The 13,952-nt window shown below is 39.2% G+C and overlaps 1 protein-coding gene across 4 annotated transcripts in view; it reads left to right on the forward strand.

Moving 5' to 3' along the window:
* The window catches only part of POLE4 (DNA polymerase epsilon 4, accessory subunit), a 195,256-nt gene that overhangs the window by 64,284 nt on the left and 117,020 nt on the right, over nucleotides 1–13,952 (forward strand). Inside the window, exon 6 of one of the 4 annotated variants that reach the window (XR_010835417.1) lies at nucleotides 9,597–9,614. The exons of 2 other annotated variants lie outside the window; for them this stretch is intronic. The gene's annotated coding sequence lies outside the window, so the exon portion shown is untranslated. Of the gene's footprint in view, nucleotides 1–128; nucleotides 148–9,596; nucleotides 9,615–13,952 lie in introns of those variants that run through there. One more of the 4 variants, XR_010835418.1, reaches the window with a different exon arrangement.

Raw genomic sequence — 13,952 nt, forward strand, 5'->3', positions numbered from 1 at the left:
TTCCAGAACTTTTTCATCATCCTAAACAGAAATTCTATATGCATTAAACAATCACTTCTCATTTCTCCCTCCCTGCCACCTCTGGTGACGTTTATTCCACTTTCTGTAACTGGGTCATCATTTTGCAGGATCCACCTCTGCTGGGTCTCAAGAGAAGAAAGTAACTTCTTCCTCCTTTCTTCAAGGGTAAAATAAAAAGATGAAAATAAAACAAAAAAGAGATATGGCTTAGCACATAAACCAGTATCTTTAATCTCTGAATTATTATGACAAATCTGTGATTTAAGCAGAGAAAATTGGACATAATATAATCATTTTGCGCTAATTACTGGAAGCTGCTGTTATGAAGTGGAATAGTTTAATGCTATACTAAATGGCCTCAACTTGTGCTTTGTGAGTTGACCTTATGTCTCTTTTATAATGTTTGGTCTCCTTTCCCTGATTTTTTGCTTCACATTTGCTGTGGACTGATAAACCAGACAGTTAAACTTGTTACTATGTGGTGTAAAATAAGATCAATAAATTCTGAATGAGAGATTGAAGACTAATCCCATAAGTAGACTGCAGTAACTTTAACACCATTATTTTTCTTGTTTGGAGACCTTTATGCATGTATTTTCTCAGACTTTATTTTCACCTATATTCCAAGGAGGTGAGGTTACCAGCTAATCTAGTTCTAGATTCGGGATTTGTACTGTACACTCTAGAAAGGACATGACTATGGTGGAACGGAGGGAGAGCAAAGAAAAGCCCCAAAGGTAGCTTCTGGCTTTGTTGACTCTGTATATTGGGTACAGGATATGATTAACTGTTATGGCCAAAGGGCAGTGTGGCCAACAGATTTAGAGGAGACACTGTGAGCAGATGACCACCCTGACAGACTGGACCCCCAAGCACAGTTCTGTGGGGGTCCTGGGTTGTTTGTTTTGGTGCACTCCTTAGTACTGATGACATATTTAAGATCATTTAAAAATCAAAATGGAGTAACTATGGTTCAGACATCCAAAATGGAGCCAGGTAGCCATTGTAGATATGGTTTCAGACATGTTTCTGCATCACTGAGAAGTTGAATTTTCTCTAAACTGTATCAAACTCAAGGACACTACCAGCCATTTTCAAAACAATACCTGTTAAGCTGCTAGTTACAACCTTGTAGTTTCAAAGTCACCCCAATTCTGTCCTTTGCAACTATGTAATCATTTCAGACCTCAGCCAATCCTTGTTTAACAAGCACCCATACTTCTTGCCAGCTCCAATCCTTATTCCTGACAACAATTTATGCAACCTTGTGTTTTTTTTGCCTTTATAAACCTCCTCCATTTTGTAGTTCAGCAGAACATAATTTAAGTGATTTTTGGATCTCCTGGGCTGCAGTCCTAACAAACCTCAAATAAATGCCTCTTTATTTCAATCGGTCTCCATTTCTGAAGTTTTGGTTAACAGTACCTAGGCCATCCACCTCTGTGGTTTTTTTTTTAAACATATTCCATCTTTTGTCCTGGTCCTTGGTTCCTCACCTGAATCTTCTATTTCTGAGTCATATCTGTGTCTATATATCTCATTACCTTCCTGGTTCATTTTGACTCCAGCTTTCATAGTAATGCACAAACAAATCACTACTTTTGGCTCTGATGTCTTGGCACTTGCTTAAGTGCCTAAGGGCCTAAGACTTTCCTGGGCTGGGATAAAATGACATGGGACAGTCAATTGGTATATAAAAAGAGGTATATATCCCACAGGATGGTTGTGTTATAAAGATCCAGCAAGAAGATTCTCAGAAATGTGGGGGTTAATGAAAAATGGTTGATGCCACACAAACAAGCACTTATTTGTGGTCCCCAATCCAGATTCCCAGTAAGTGGGCAATGGAGCTTTGGTACCATCCTTCCTAACTCTGAGAGAAGAAAACACAAGTCTCTGGGAAGAGAGATACATGTCCTAAGGTGAAAGAGAAGAATCTTTCTTGAGGAGCTCTTTGTCTCTCCCTTAGTCTAATCGGTATTGCCAATTGGCCTTCTAAGACCTTTAAGGAATGGGTGAAGTTGGGTGGGGGAGCAAATGCAGATATTCTAAAAGGACTTTTGAATTTCTATTTTTCTTTTGGCTGTACCGCATGACATGTGGGATCTTAGTTCCCCCACCAGGGATTGAACCCACGCCCCCTGTAGTGGAAGCATGGAGTCTTAACCACTGGACCACCAGGGAAGTCCTGGACTTTTGAATTCGAATTGCATTGTCTGGAAAAAGGGAAGATGTACCTCCAGTGTTTACTAGGTATCTTTCTTTTTAGCCACTTACCTTCCTGTGGGCAAATGCTATCCTATGGACTGGTACATGGTCTTCCTATGGAGTCCGTAAGCAGATCTGTTAGCTCTACCAAGTGAGGACTTGACTCAGAGTCACACCACTGCCTTTAAGGCCCAGGTAACGAGGGGACCCTGTTATCATCTACTGCCTAGATAATTTAAAATCTAGCCTAGACCAGCACTGTCCAGTAGAACTCTCTACAATGATGAAACATTTTGTCTGCCATAAAAAGTGTTTTCCTAATACCCTAATCTGGGTTGGGGACTTCAAATGGGTATTTGCTTGTGTAGCTTCATCAATTTTTCAGTAAACCCCATGTGTCTTAGAATCTTTTGGTTAGATCTTGACAACTCAACCATCCCCTGTCCAGCTGGCTATGAGATCAGTGGGCTGATCTGGCTCCTTGCAATGGCCTCCAGCATGCTCCTAGCACTTCTGTTCACAGCCCACATGTGGAACCATTTGCTCTTCCCTCCTTGTACCCCACTTCTTGCCCAGTCCCTTATCTTCCTCACTTTCTAACCATGTTCCATCTTTTTTTTTTTTTCTTTTGGCTGAGTTGGGTCTTTGTTGCTGCATGCAGGCTTTCTCTAGTTGCCACACGCAGGTGCTACTCTTCATTGCAGTGCATGGGCTTCTCATTGCGGTGGTTTCTTTTGTTGTGGAGCATGGGGTCTAGCTGCACAGGCTTCAGTAGGTATAGCACACAGGCTCAGTAGTTGTGGCACATTGGCTTAGTTGCTCTGAATCATGTGGGATCTTCCCGGACCAGAGATCAAACCTGTGTCCCCTGCATTAGCAGGCGGATTCTTAATGACTGTGCCACCAGGGAAGTCCCTAACCATGTTCCATCTTGAACTCACTGGGCGGGACCTTGGGAAAATTGTACTTCATAATGTGTAAAACAGAAGAGTCTCTAAGGACAAAAGCCACTTGCTCTCATGTGTATAAGGTGATTTGCCAGGTTCTTCCAGCCCTGTCCTTGGTCTCTGTTAAGCAGAGGTAATAATTAGGATAATAACAATAATATAAATGGAAACAATCCTTCCTGCACTCCTGCTAGAAGAATACAAAGAGATAATACATGTAAAATTATTTTGAAAATTTAGAAATGATCTAAAATTTAAAGTATCATAGCTCTTAAATCCTTGTTTTCCTCTTGGGTGGGCCACCAATAAGTACTGCTCATTTTAGCCATCCCTGTTTTCTTTTTCTTTTTCTCTTCCTTATTTCTTCTGGGCCAAGTAGAAGGTAGCTGATTAAAAAGTATCTTGGATTGAATGAGCTTCCCCATCATGGTCTCCTTCAAAGTGCTTTCCTGTTGTCTTCTTTTATCTGAATCACATTCAGAAATAGTTGGCTTTCTAGCTGGTTTGAAGAAACCACTTTCAAATTACTTGATAGAATAAAAAAAAATTCAGACTCTGAAAACCCTCAGAGCCTTGTGCATCCTATTGGCCATTTCCTTAAATGACATGAAGGAAGGTATGAATCTGATGACAATCATGGTTGCAGTGAACAAATCCACCAAATTTGGACAAGTGACAGAGGACCCAGGATACTGAGGGTGATTTTAAAAGTTACTCAGGGCTCCAGTAAATACATTTTGGAGGAGGGAATTTTATAAGGATTTTGTCTGGTGACATTGAATGTCACCAGAAATGCACTTTAAAAGATAAACAGAATATTATATTTTTAAATATTTTATAGCACAGAGCAAGAATTATTTTAGGTGAGTAGATACTGAGGTGCAGAGTATAAAGAAAGAAAATTCTCCATAACCCATTTATCTTTCTGGACTTAAAAGAGTTGAGTGACAGTGTCAAATGACAACCCTCTTAGAGGTATTCAGTTTCCTGTGGTATTTAAATGAGAAAATGTATTTTGGGGAATAGTTACACAATAATAGTAAAGTGGTGTTCAATTGCAGATGACAAAAACCAGGGTTGATTAAAATATTTAAAACAAATTTTTTTTTTAATTTTAATTTTTTTTTTTTGGTACGCGGGCCTCTCACTGTTGTGGCCTCTCCCGTTGTGGAGCACAGGCTCCAGATGCGCAGGCTCGGTGGCCATGGCTCATGGGCCCAGCCACTCCACGGCATGTGGGATCTTCCTGGACGGGGGCACGAACCCGTGTCCCCTGCATCGGCAGGTGGACTCTCAACCACTGCGCCACCAGGGAAACCCAGATTAAAATACTTTAATATGTGAATTGGATTTGTAAATTTTGTTTAAATATTTTCTGTTCATTATTGACATTAAAGAGGACAGAAGTGAAATCAAGAGGAAGGAAGGCCATCTAGGTGCTGAGATCAGGGCCCCAGAGGTGTAAGGCCATTATATTCCTGGTTGGATCTTTGCTTTTTTTGCCAGAAATTCAGAGACAGTCTCAGAAAAACCAAATCCAAAGGAGATTTATGCATATGAGCACCCCATACCCCTGCAAGAGTGAGGACCTTGAAGATTGTCCCTGCAGAGGGCTGTGGACAAGGATGAGTGTCAGGTGCAGTCCATTGCCACTGCTGTGGCCCTTGGTCTAACTGGGGCTTCCTCTGGCTGAGGTCCCTGGCTGGGCCATTTGAAGAACCTGTCTCTTCTACTTCATCTCAAGTTTCTGTAGCCAGTGTTGCCTAGGTTTCCTATCAGAATCTACCCTCTGCACCCCATGCCAAGAATTCCAGATAAACATGCTGCCTAGGGGAAGAAGTTCCCAGATATATAGAGAAAGAAGTGACCTCTGTTCTGTTTAGGACTGTACAATTGATCTGGTGCTCCCTCCTGAGCTTGAGGCCACGGTTATTGGCAAGTCATCTGCACTTGCTCATGGAATGGGCTCATCAGGCTTTCCCTCTCTGCTAGTCAAGATGCTGACAAGGTGTGGGAGCTTCCTGGTTAGTTGAAGGTGTCTAGTGATTCCTGGATAGGCTTCATGAAAATTATGGTGTTTTGTTCCTTACCTTCCACCCAGTCTTCTCTTGTAACCAAGATCCTTAAGAAAGAAAAGGCGGGGATGGTGGTGTTCTGCAGTTGCAGAATTCTAGTGGCCAAGACAGCTGAAAACATACAGATCTTCACTAATTCTAGTTTATCTGATCCCACCCAGGCTTGCATGGCCAAGGCCAATGCCCACAGCACAGCACTGGGAGCCATATTATCAAGGGAAATCTCAGGTCTGGCAGTCTCTGTCCTGTTGCTTCTTTTCTTGGGAGCTGGTCCTGGTAGAGGTTCAACCATCTGGTGTGGGGCTGAGAGTTGCTCACTATGCAACTTGCTTCCATCTTCCAAAGAGTCTACCTTGAGGGTACCTGAACCATGTAAACTGGGAGAGCCATGCTGGATATGGCCACAAGTTGCAAGTTTTAGTTTCTTGAGTTCACTCTTTATTATTTGTGTGTATGTGTGTGTGTGTGTATATATATATGTAATATGACATAGTAAATACAGCCTATATATTATATATAATATATATATAATATATATAATATATTTGGATAGTGAGGTTGTGAGATAGGAGGGGAAGAATGCAAGTATACACTGTATATATGTTATCATCTTATCTGAAATCAAGGATATGTAACTTAATGTTTTTATTTATTTATTAGTTCAAACAAGTATTTATTTATTTATTTATTTGCGTTACTTGGGCCTCTCACTGTTGTGGCCTCTCCCGTTGCGGAGCCTAGGCTCTGGATGCGCAGGCTCAGCAGCCATGGCTCACGGGCCCAGCCGCTCCGCGGCATGTGGGATCTTCCCGGACCGGGGCACGAACTCGTGTCCCCTGCATCGGCAGGCGGACTCTCAACCACTGCGCCACCAGGGAAGCCTAAACAAGTATTTATTAAATGCTTAAAAGTGTGTAACACTCTGCTAAGAATGAAGGTGGGGTACAGGACTTCAAAAGGTAAAAAAGACATGTGTCCTGTCTTCAAAGAGCTCAGCATCTATGGGGGAGACAGGCATGTAACTTATCAAATTTTACATCTTACAAAAATTAAATATCAAAAGAGAAGTATAAACTAAAAATTGTGGCAGTTTTTATGAGAAAAGGATCAATTCTGTCAATGGGGATTAGGGGCTATGTTCCTGAGGAGGTAACCTTTGAGGTGGCCTTGAGAATATGAATAAAATTTCATTTCAATAGTTTTGAAAAGAGTTAGTCTTGGCAGCAACACTCTTAACAACTTGTGGTTATAAGCAGTTCCCCACTGACTGAGTAGCCTCACACACTTTGTTGTATTCAATTAGAACAATAACTTTGCAAAGTTAAGTAAGGGGATATTACTATTATTTTAAGGTCAAATTTTGGCTTAGAGAAGTTCTACGACTTGCCTATGAGGACACATTATTTAGTCGGGGTGGGGAAATGTAGATGTGGAACCAATATCTGCTATCTGCAAGTACTGTGAGAGCCCTTCCCCTGCCCATCCCTGCTTTTAACAGGCTAACTAGAGGTGCATTCCTGGAGTTTACCAACTGTTGGTCATTCACAGCCTTACTAACTAGCTTCAGCAACTATTGATGGTGATCAAAGTGTGGTCCCCAGACAGCAGTATCAACACCACCTGGGAACTTGTTAGAAATATAAATTCTCAGACCCCTTCCATACCTGCTGAATCAGAAATGCCAGCAATGTGTTTTAACAAGCCCCCCAGGTGATTCTGATGCAAGTTTAAGTGTGACCTAAACACTACACATTTGAGGATTCTTTTAACTTAAAATAGATGATATGAAACCATGAGAGCTGACTCTAGAAAAAAAAAAGCCCAGTTAATCCTTACAGTATCTAGAAATTAAATTGTGTTCTCCTTTTCTTTCTGAGGATTGTTATTGAACAGGGTAATGTGGCATAGAGCTGGAATAAATTTGGCATTAAAACTGCATTTACTTCTTTCTCATTGAGAAAACATATACATTCAAAACCACAGGGAACATGGGACTCAGCCTGCAAAAGTCAAGGGCTCCCAGAGCTGAAGTACAAGGTCACACATTACTTCAGAAAACAAAGGGCTAGATTTCTGACAAGGTTTACTCACAAAAGAGAGACCTCAACCCTGAGAATTCATGAATCTGCTCCTGAGAACATGCAGTTTCCAAAGAAATTCAGCTGAAAATGGGAGATATGCTGGTGTCATGGCATTTCATTCCTTTGAATAGTTTGTGATAAAAAGCAAGAGAGATGAAGTTATTCTGTTACCATGACAACTTGGAGAGGCCCAGGATGGATAATGATACAGTGGAGCTGACAAAGATTGGCATCCTAATTCTAGATGAGAAAAAAGGAGTTGTGGAGGCCTGGGGATTATGTAGAATGAATATTCTTTTCTTCCCTTACAGTTCTGCTACATTGCCTGATTTTAAAAAATAACCCATTAAACAGTGCACATAGTGACTATGACTGATGTACATCTATTCATGTGTTTTCCTGGAAGGCACTTCTCCCCTTTGTTTTGTTTCTATCTATTCTTTGCCGCATAGCTCCAAATGTGCTTCCTTAAGGAGGGTTCCTCATTGACTGGCCCTCAGTGAACCACAGCATTGAAAGGCTCAGCCATGCATTTAGTCCCATTTTGCAATTTTTTTTTTAACACATACAAACTCTATCCTTCAGGGGAGAGAAAGACAATAATGTTACTTCCTTGTGCCTTCAGGGTCTAAAAATAGCAAAGCTGTCATAATCATTTTTTTCCTCTTTTGTTTACAATAAAGATAGCTAAGAGTTATTGAGTGCTGATTGTATACCATCCCAGTGCTACTTAAAGCATGGTTGAAGACCAGCAGCAATAGCATCACCTGGGAACTTTTAAAAATGGAAATTTGAGGGCTCTACCCCAGACCTGCTCAACTGAAACTCTAGAGGGTGGGGTCCAGGAATCTTTTTTTAATAAACGTTTTAAAATACCAAGTTTTCAGAATCACTGCATTAGATGCATCTAAGTGCATCATTTTTTTCTCACTTAATTTTCACAATTAGTATCATCCCCCTATACAGGTGGGGGAACTGAGGCACAGAAAGTATGAGTAAATTGCTCAAGGTCCCTGTAGTGTATTGTTTCCAAAGATTGTGGCAACAATCTCTTCTACTTTTTCAAAGTGACTTTGTCACTTCTATCAAGAGGTGTAGTCTATTTCTCTTTTCCTTAAACTGGACTGGTCTGTGACTTGCTTTGACCAATAGAATGCAATGAAAGAGATATGGTACATCATTTTTTAAAAACATTGAAGTATAGTTGATTTACAATGTTGTGTTAGTTTCAGGTATACACCAAAGCAAATCAGTGATTCACTGTATATATATATATATTCTTTTTCAGATTCTTTTCCCTTTTAGATTATTACAAAATATTAAGTAGAGTTCCCTGTGCTATACAGTAGGTCCTTGTTGGTTATCTATTTTGTACACAGTAGTGTATATATGTTAATGCCAAATTCCTAATTTATCCCTCCCCTCTACTTTCACCTTTGGTAACCATAAATTTATTTTCTATGTCTGTGGGTCTATTTCTGTTTTGTAAATAGGTTCATTTACATCATCTTTTTTTTATATTCCACATATAAGCAATATCATATGATATTTGTCTTTGCCTGGCTTACTTCACTCAGTATGATAATCTCTAGGTCATTCCACGTTGCTGCAAATGGCATTATTTCATTCTTTTTTATGGCTGAGTAATATTCCATTGTGTACATATACCACATCTTCTTTATCCATTCCTCTGTCGATGGACATTTAGGTTTCTTCCATGTCTTGACTATTGTAAATAGTGCTGCAAGGAACATTGGGGTACATATATCTTTTCAAGTTATGGTTTTCTCTGGATATATGCTCAGGAGTGGGATTGCAGGATCATATTGTAGCTCTATTTTTAGTTTTTTAAGTGTTCTCATACTGTTTTCCATAGTGGTTGCACCAATTTACATTCCCACTGGCAGTGTAGGAGGGTTTCTTTTTCTCCACACCCTCTCCAGCATTTATTATTTCTAGACTTTTTGATGATGGACATTCTGACTCATGTGAGGTGATATCTCATTGTAGTTCTGATTTGCATTTTTCTAACAATTAGTGATGTTGAGCATCTTTTCATGTGCCTCTTGGCCATCTGTATGTCTTGTTTGGAGAAATGTCTGTTTAGATCTTCTGCCAATTTTTGGATTGGGTTGTTTTTTTTTTTATTTTTTTTGCTATGAGATATTTGTATATTTTGGAGATTAATCCCTTGTCAGTCACATCCTTCAAAAATATTTTCTCTCATTGTTGCCTTTTCATTTTGTTTATGGTTTCTTTTGGAGGCCTTGCAGAGTCTGTTTTCATTCTCCTACTAACTTGACTCCCATGTAAAGTCAAGGCTGCTGGATACAGAGGCCATATGATAATAGGAACCATGTGGAGATACAGGCCATGTGGAGGACAACCAGAGCGTGCTAGATGACAACCCCACCTAAGACTTGTCCTGTGGGTGAAGCCATCTTGGACCTGTTAGTCCAGCCTCGTCACTAGCTAAATGCAGCCACATGCAGGGACCTTGTTAATGCCACATGGAGCAGAGACTTGCTCGCTGAGCCCTGCCCGCATTTCCAACAAGAAAAATTGTATGCAATAAAATGGTGGTGTTTTAAGCCACTGACTGTTGGGATAGTTTGTTATAGAGCAATAGATAATGGAAATAGTCATATAATTGGTCAACCACAGATCCTGGAATCCAACCCATGTACCTTTAGCTTTAGAGCTATCCATCTTTACCATTGCTCTTTTTTTTTTAATTTAAAAATTTAAATTAATTAATTAAAATTTTGGCTGTGTGGGGTCTCTGTTGCTGCACGTGGGCTTTCTCTAGTTGCAGCAAGTGGGGCCTACTTTTCATTGCACAGGGTTCTTGTTGCAGTGGCTTCTCTTGTTGCAGAGCACAGTCTTTAGGCACGAGGGCTTCACTAGTTGTGGCATCCGGGCTCAGTAGTTGTGGTGCACAGGCTTAGTTGTTCCGTGGCATGTGAAATATTCCTGGACTAGGGCTCGAACCTGTGTCCCCTGCATTGGCAGGAGGATTCTTAACCACTGCACCACCAGAGAAGTCCTTAACCATTGGTCTTTGCTTTGTTCCATTTTTTAAAAATTAGAATTGCTATTTTATTAACATATCGGGTTTAAAACCATGTTCCACGACAGACAATCTGGTAAGTTTCTTTCATTAAACCACGTAGCATATATAACACCCATTTTTACCCTAAGCTAGGTAATAATAATAGCTAACACTTTATGGTACTTACTATATCCCAGGCTAATCATGCTTTGATTATGTTTTAATTTGCTAATTTTTCTCTAACTTTTGAAATACATACTTAGGTAATCAATTTTCAGCCTTTTCTCTAATGCAAGTATTTAGAGCTCTACATTTTCTTCTAAGTACTACTTTAGTTGCACCCTAAAATTTTTGATATGTTATATTTTATTTATTTATTTATTTAACATCTTTATTGGAGTGTAATTGCTTTACATTGGTGTGTTAGTTTCTGCTTTATAACAAAGTGAATCACTTATACATATACATATGTTCCCATATCTCTTCCCTCTTGCATCTCCCTCCCTCCAACACCCCCTATCCCACCCCTCTTGTGGTCAAAAAGCACTGAGCTGATCTCCCTGTGCAATGCGGCTGCTTCCCACTAGCTATCTATTTTACGTTTGTTAGTGTATATATGTCCATGCCACTCTCTCACTTCGTCACAGCTTACCCTTCCCCCTCCCCATATCCTCAAGTCCATTGACTAGTAGGTCTGTGTCTTTATTCCCATCTTACCCCTAGGTTCTTCATGACTTTTTTTTCTTAGATTCCATACATATATGTTAGCATACAGTATGTGTTTTTCTCTTTTTGACTTATTTCACTCTGTATAACAGACTGCAGGTCCATCCACCTCACTACAAATAACTCAATTTCATTTCTTCTTATGGCTGAGTAATAGTCCATTGAATATATGTGCCACATCTTCTTTATCCATTCATCTGTTGATGGACACTTAGGTTGCTTCCATGTCCTGGCTATTGTAAATAGAGCTGGAATGAACACTTTTGTACATGACACTTTAAATTACGGTTTCTCAATGTATATGCCCAGTAGTGGGATTGCTGGGTCTTATAGTAGTTCTATTTGTAGTTTTTTAAGGAACCTCCATACTGTTCTTCATAGTAGCTGTATCAGTTTACATTCCCACCAGCAGTGCAAGAATGTTCCCTTTTCTCCACAACCTCTCCAGCATTTATTGTTTCTAGATTTTTTGATATGCCCATTCTGACCGGTGTGAGATGATATCCCATTGTAGTTTTGATTTGCATTTCCCTAATGATTAATGATGTTGAGCATGCTTTCAAGTGTTTGTTGGCAATCTGTATATCTTCTTTGGAGAAATGTCTATTTAGGTCTTCTGCCCATTTTTGGATTGGGTTGTTTGTTATTGAGCTGCATGAGCTGCTTGTAATTTTGGAGATTAATCCTTTGTCAGTTCCTTCATTTGCAAATATTTTCTCCCATTCTGAGGGTTGTCATTTGGTCTTGTTATGGTTTACTTTGCTGTGCAAAAACTTTTAGGTTTCATTAGGTCCCATTTGTTTATTTTTGTTTTTATTTCCATTTCTCTAGGAGGTGGGTCAAAAAGGATCTTGCTGTGATTTATGTCATAGAGTGTTCTGCCTATGTTTTCCTCTAAGAGTTTTATAGTTTCTGGCCTTACATTTAGATCTTTAATCCATTTTGAGTTTATTTTTGTGTATGGCATTAGGGAGTGTTCTAATTTCATTCTTTGACATGTAGCTGTCCAGTTTTCCCAGAACCACTTATTGAAGAGGCTGTCTTTTCTCCAGTGTATATTCTTGCCTCCTTTATCAAAGATAAGGTGACCATATGTGTGTGGGATTATCTATGGGCTTTCTATCCTGTTCCATTGATCTATATTTCTATTTTTGTGCTGGTACCATACTGTCTTGATTACTGTAGCTTTGTAGTATTGTCTGAAGTTAGGGAGCCTGATTCCTCCAGCTCCATTTTTGGTTCTCAATATTGCTTTGGCTATTCGGAGTGTTTTGTGTTTCCATACAAATTGTGAAGTTTTTTGTTCTAGTTCTGTAAAAAATGGCAGTGGTAGTTTGATAGGGATTGCATTGAATCTGTAGATTGCTTTGGGTAGCAGAGTCGTTTTCACAATGTTGATTCTTCCAATCCAAGAACATGGTATATCTCTCCATCTATTTGTATCATCTTTAATTTCTTTCATCAGTGTCTTATAATTTTCTGCATACAGGTGTTTTGTCTCCTTAGGTAGGTTTATTCCTAGATATTTTATTCTTTTTGTTGCAATGTTAATGGAATGTTTTCTTAGTTTCATTTTCAGATTTTTCATCATTAGTGTATAGGAATGCCAGAGCTTTCTGTGCATTAATTTTGTATCCTGCTACTTTACAAAATTCATTGATTAGCTCTAGTAGTTTTCTGGTACCATCTTTGGGATTCTCGATGTATATAGTATCATGTCTTCTGTAAACAGTGACGGCTTTACTTCTTCTTTTCTGATTTGGGTTCCTTTTATTTCTTTTTCTTCTCTGATTGCTGTGGCTAAAACTTCTAAAACTATGTTTAATAAGAGTGTGAGAGTGGGCAACCTTATCTGGTTCCTCATCTTAGCGGAAATGGTTTCGCTTTTTCACCATGGAGGATGATGTTGGCTTTGGTTTTGTCATATATGGCCGTTATTATGTTCAGGAAAGTTCCCTCTATGCCGACTCTCTGCAGGGTTTTTTATCATTAATGGGTGTTGAATTTTGTCGAAAGATTTCTCTGCATGTATTGAGATGATCATATGGTTTTTCTACTTCAATTTGTTAATGTGGTGTATCACATTGATTGATTTCCGTATATTGAAGAATTCTTGCATTCCTGGAATAAACCCCACTTGATCATGGTGTATGATCCTTTTAATGTGTTCTTGGATTCTGTTTGCTAGTATTTTGTTGTGGATTTTTGCATCTACATTCATCAGTGATATTGGCTTGTAGTTTTCTTTCTTTGTGACATCTTTGTCTGGTTTTGGTATCAGGATGATGGTGGCCTCATAGAATGAGTTTGGGAGTGTTCCTCTCTCAGCTATCTTTTGGAAGAGTTTGAGAAGGATAGGTGTTAGCTCTTCTCTAAATGTTTGATAGAATTCTTCTGTGAAGCCATCTGGTCCTGGGCTTTTGTTTGTTGGAAGATTTTAAATCACAGTTTCAATTTCAGTGCTTGTGATTGGTCTGTTCATATTTTCTATTTCTTCATGGTTCAGTCTCAGCATGTTGTGCATTTCCTAGAATTTGTCCATTTCTTCCAGGTTGTCCATTTTATTGGCACACAGTTGCTTTTAGTAATCTCTAAAAATCTTTTGTATTTCTGCAGTGTCCGCTGTTACTTCTTTTTCATTTCTAATTCTATTGATTTGAGTCTTCTCCCTTTTTTTCTTGATGAGTCTGGCTAAATGGTTTATCAATTTTCTTTATCTTCTCCAAGAACCAGCTTTTAGTTTTATTGATCTTTGCTATTGTTTCCTTCATTTCTTTTTCATTTATTTCTGATCTAACCTTTATGGTTTCTTTCCTTCTGCTAAATTTGGGTGTTTTTTGTT

This window comes from Kogia breviceps, chromosome 11, assembly GCF_026419965.1.
Source record: "Kogia breviceps isolate mKogBre1 chromosome 11, mKogBre1 haplotype 1, whole genome shotgun sequence".
In the NCBI taxonomy this organism is placed as follows: domain Eukaryota; kingdom Metazoa; phylum Chordata; class Mammalia; order Artiodactyla; family Physeteridae; genus Kogia; species Kogia breviceps.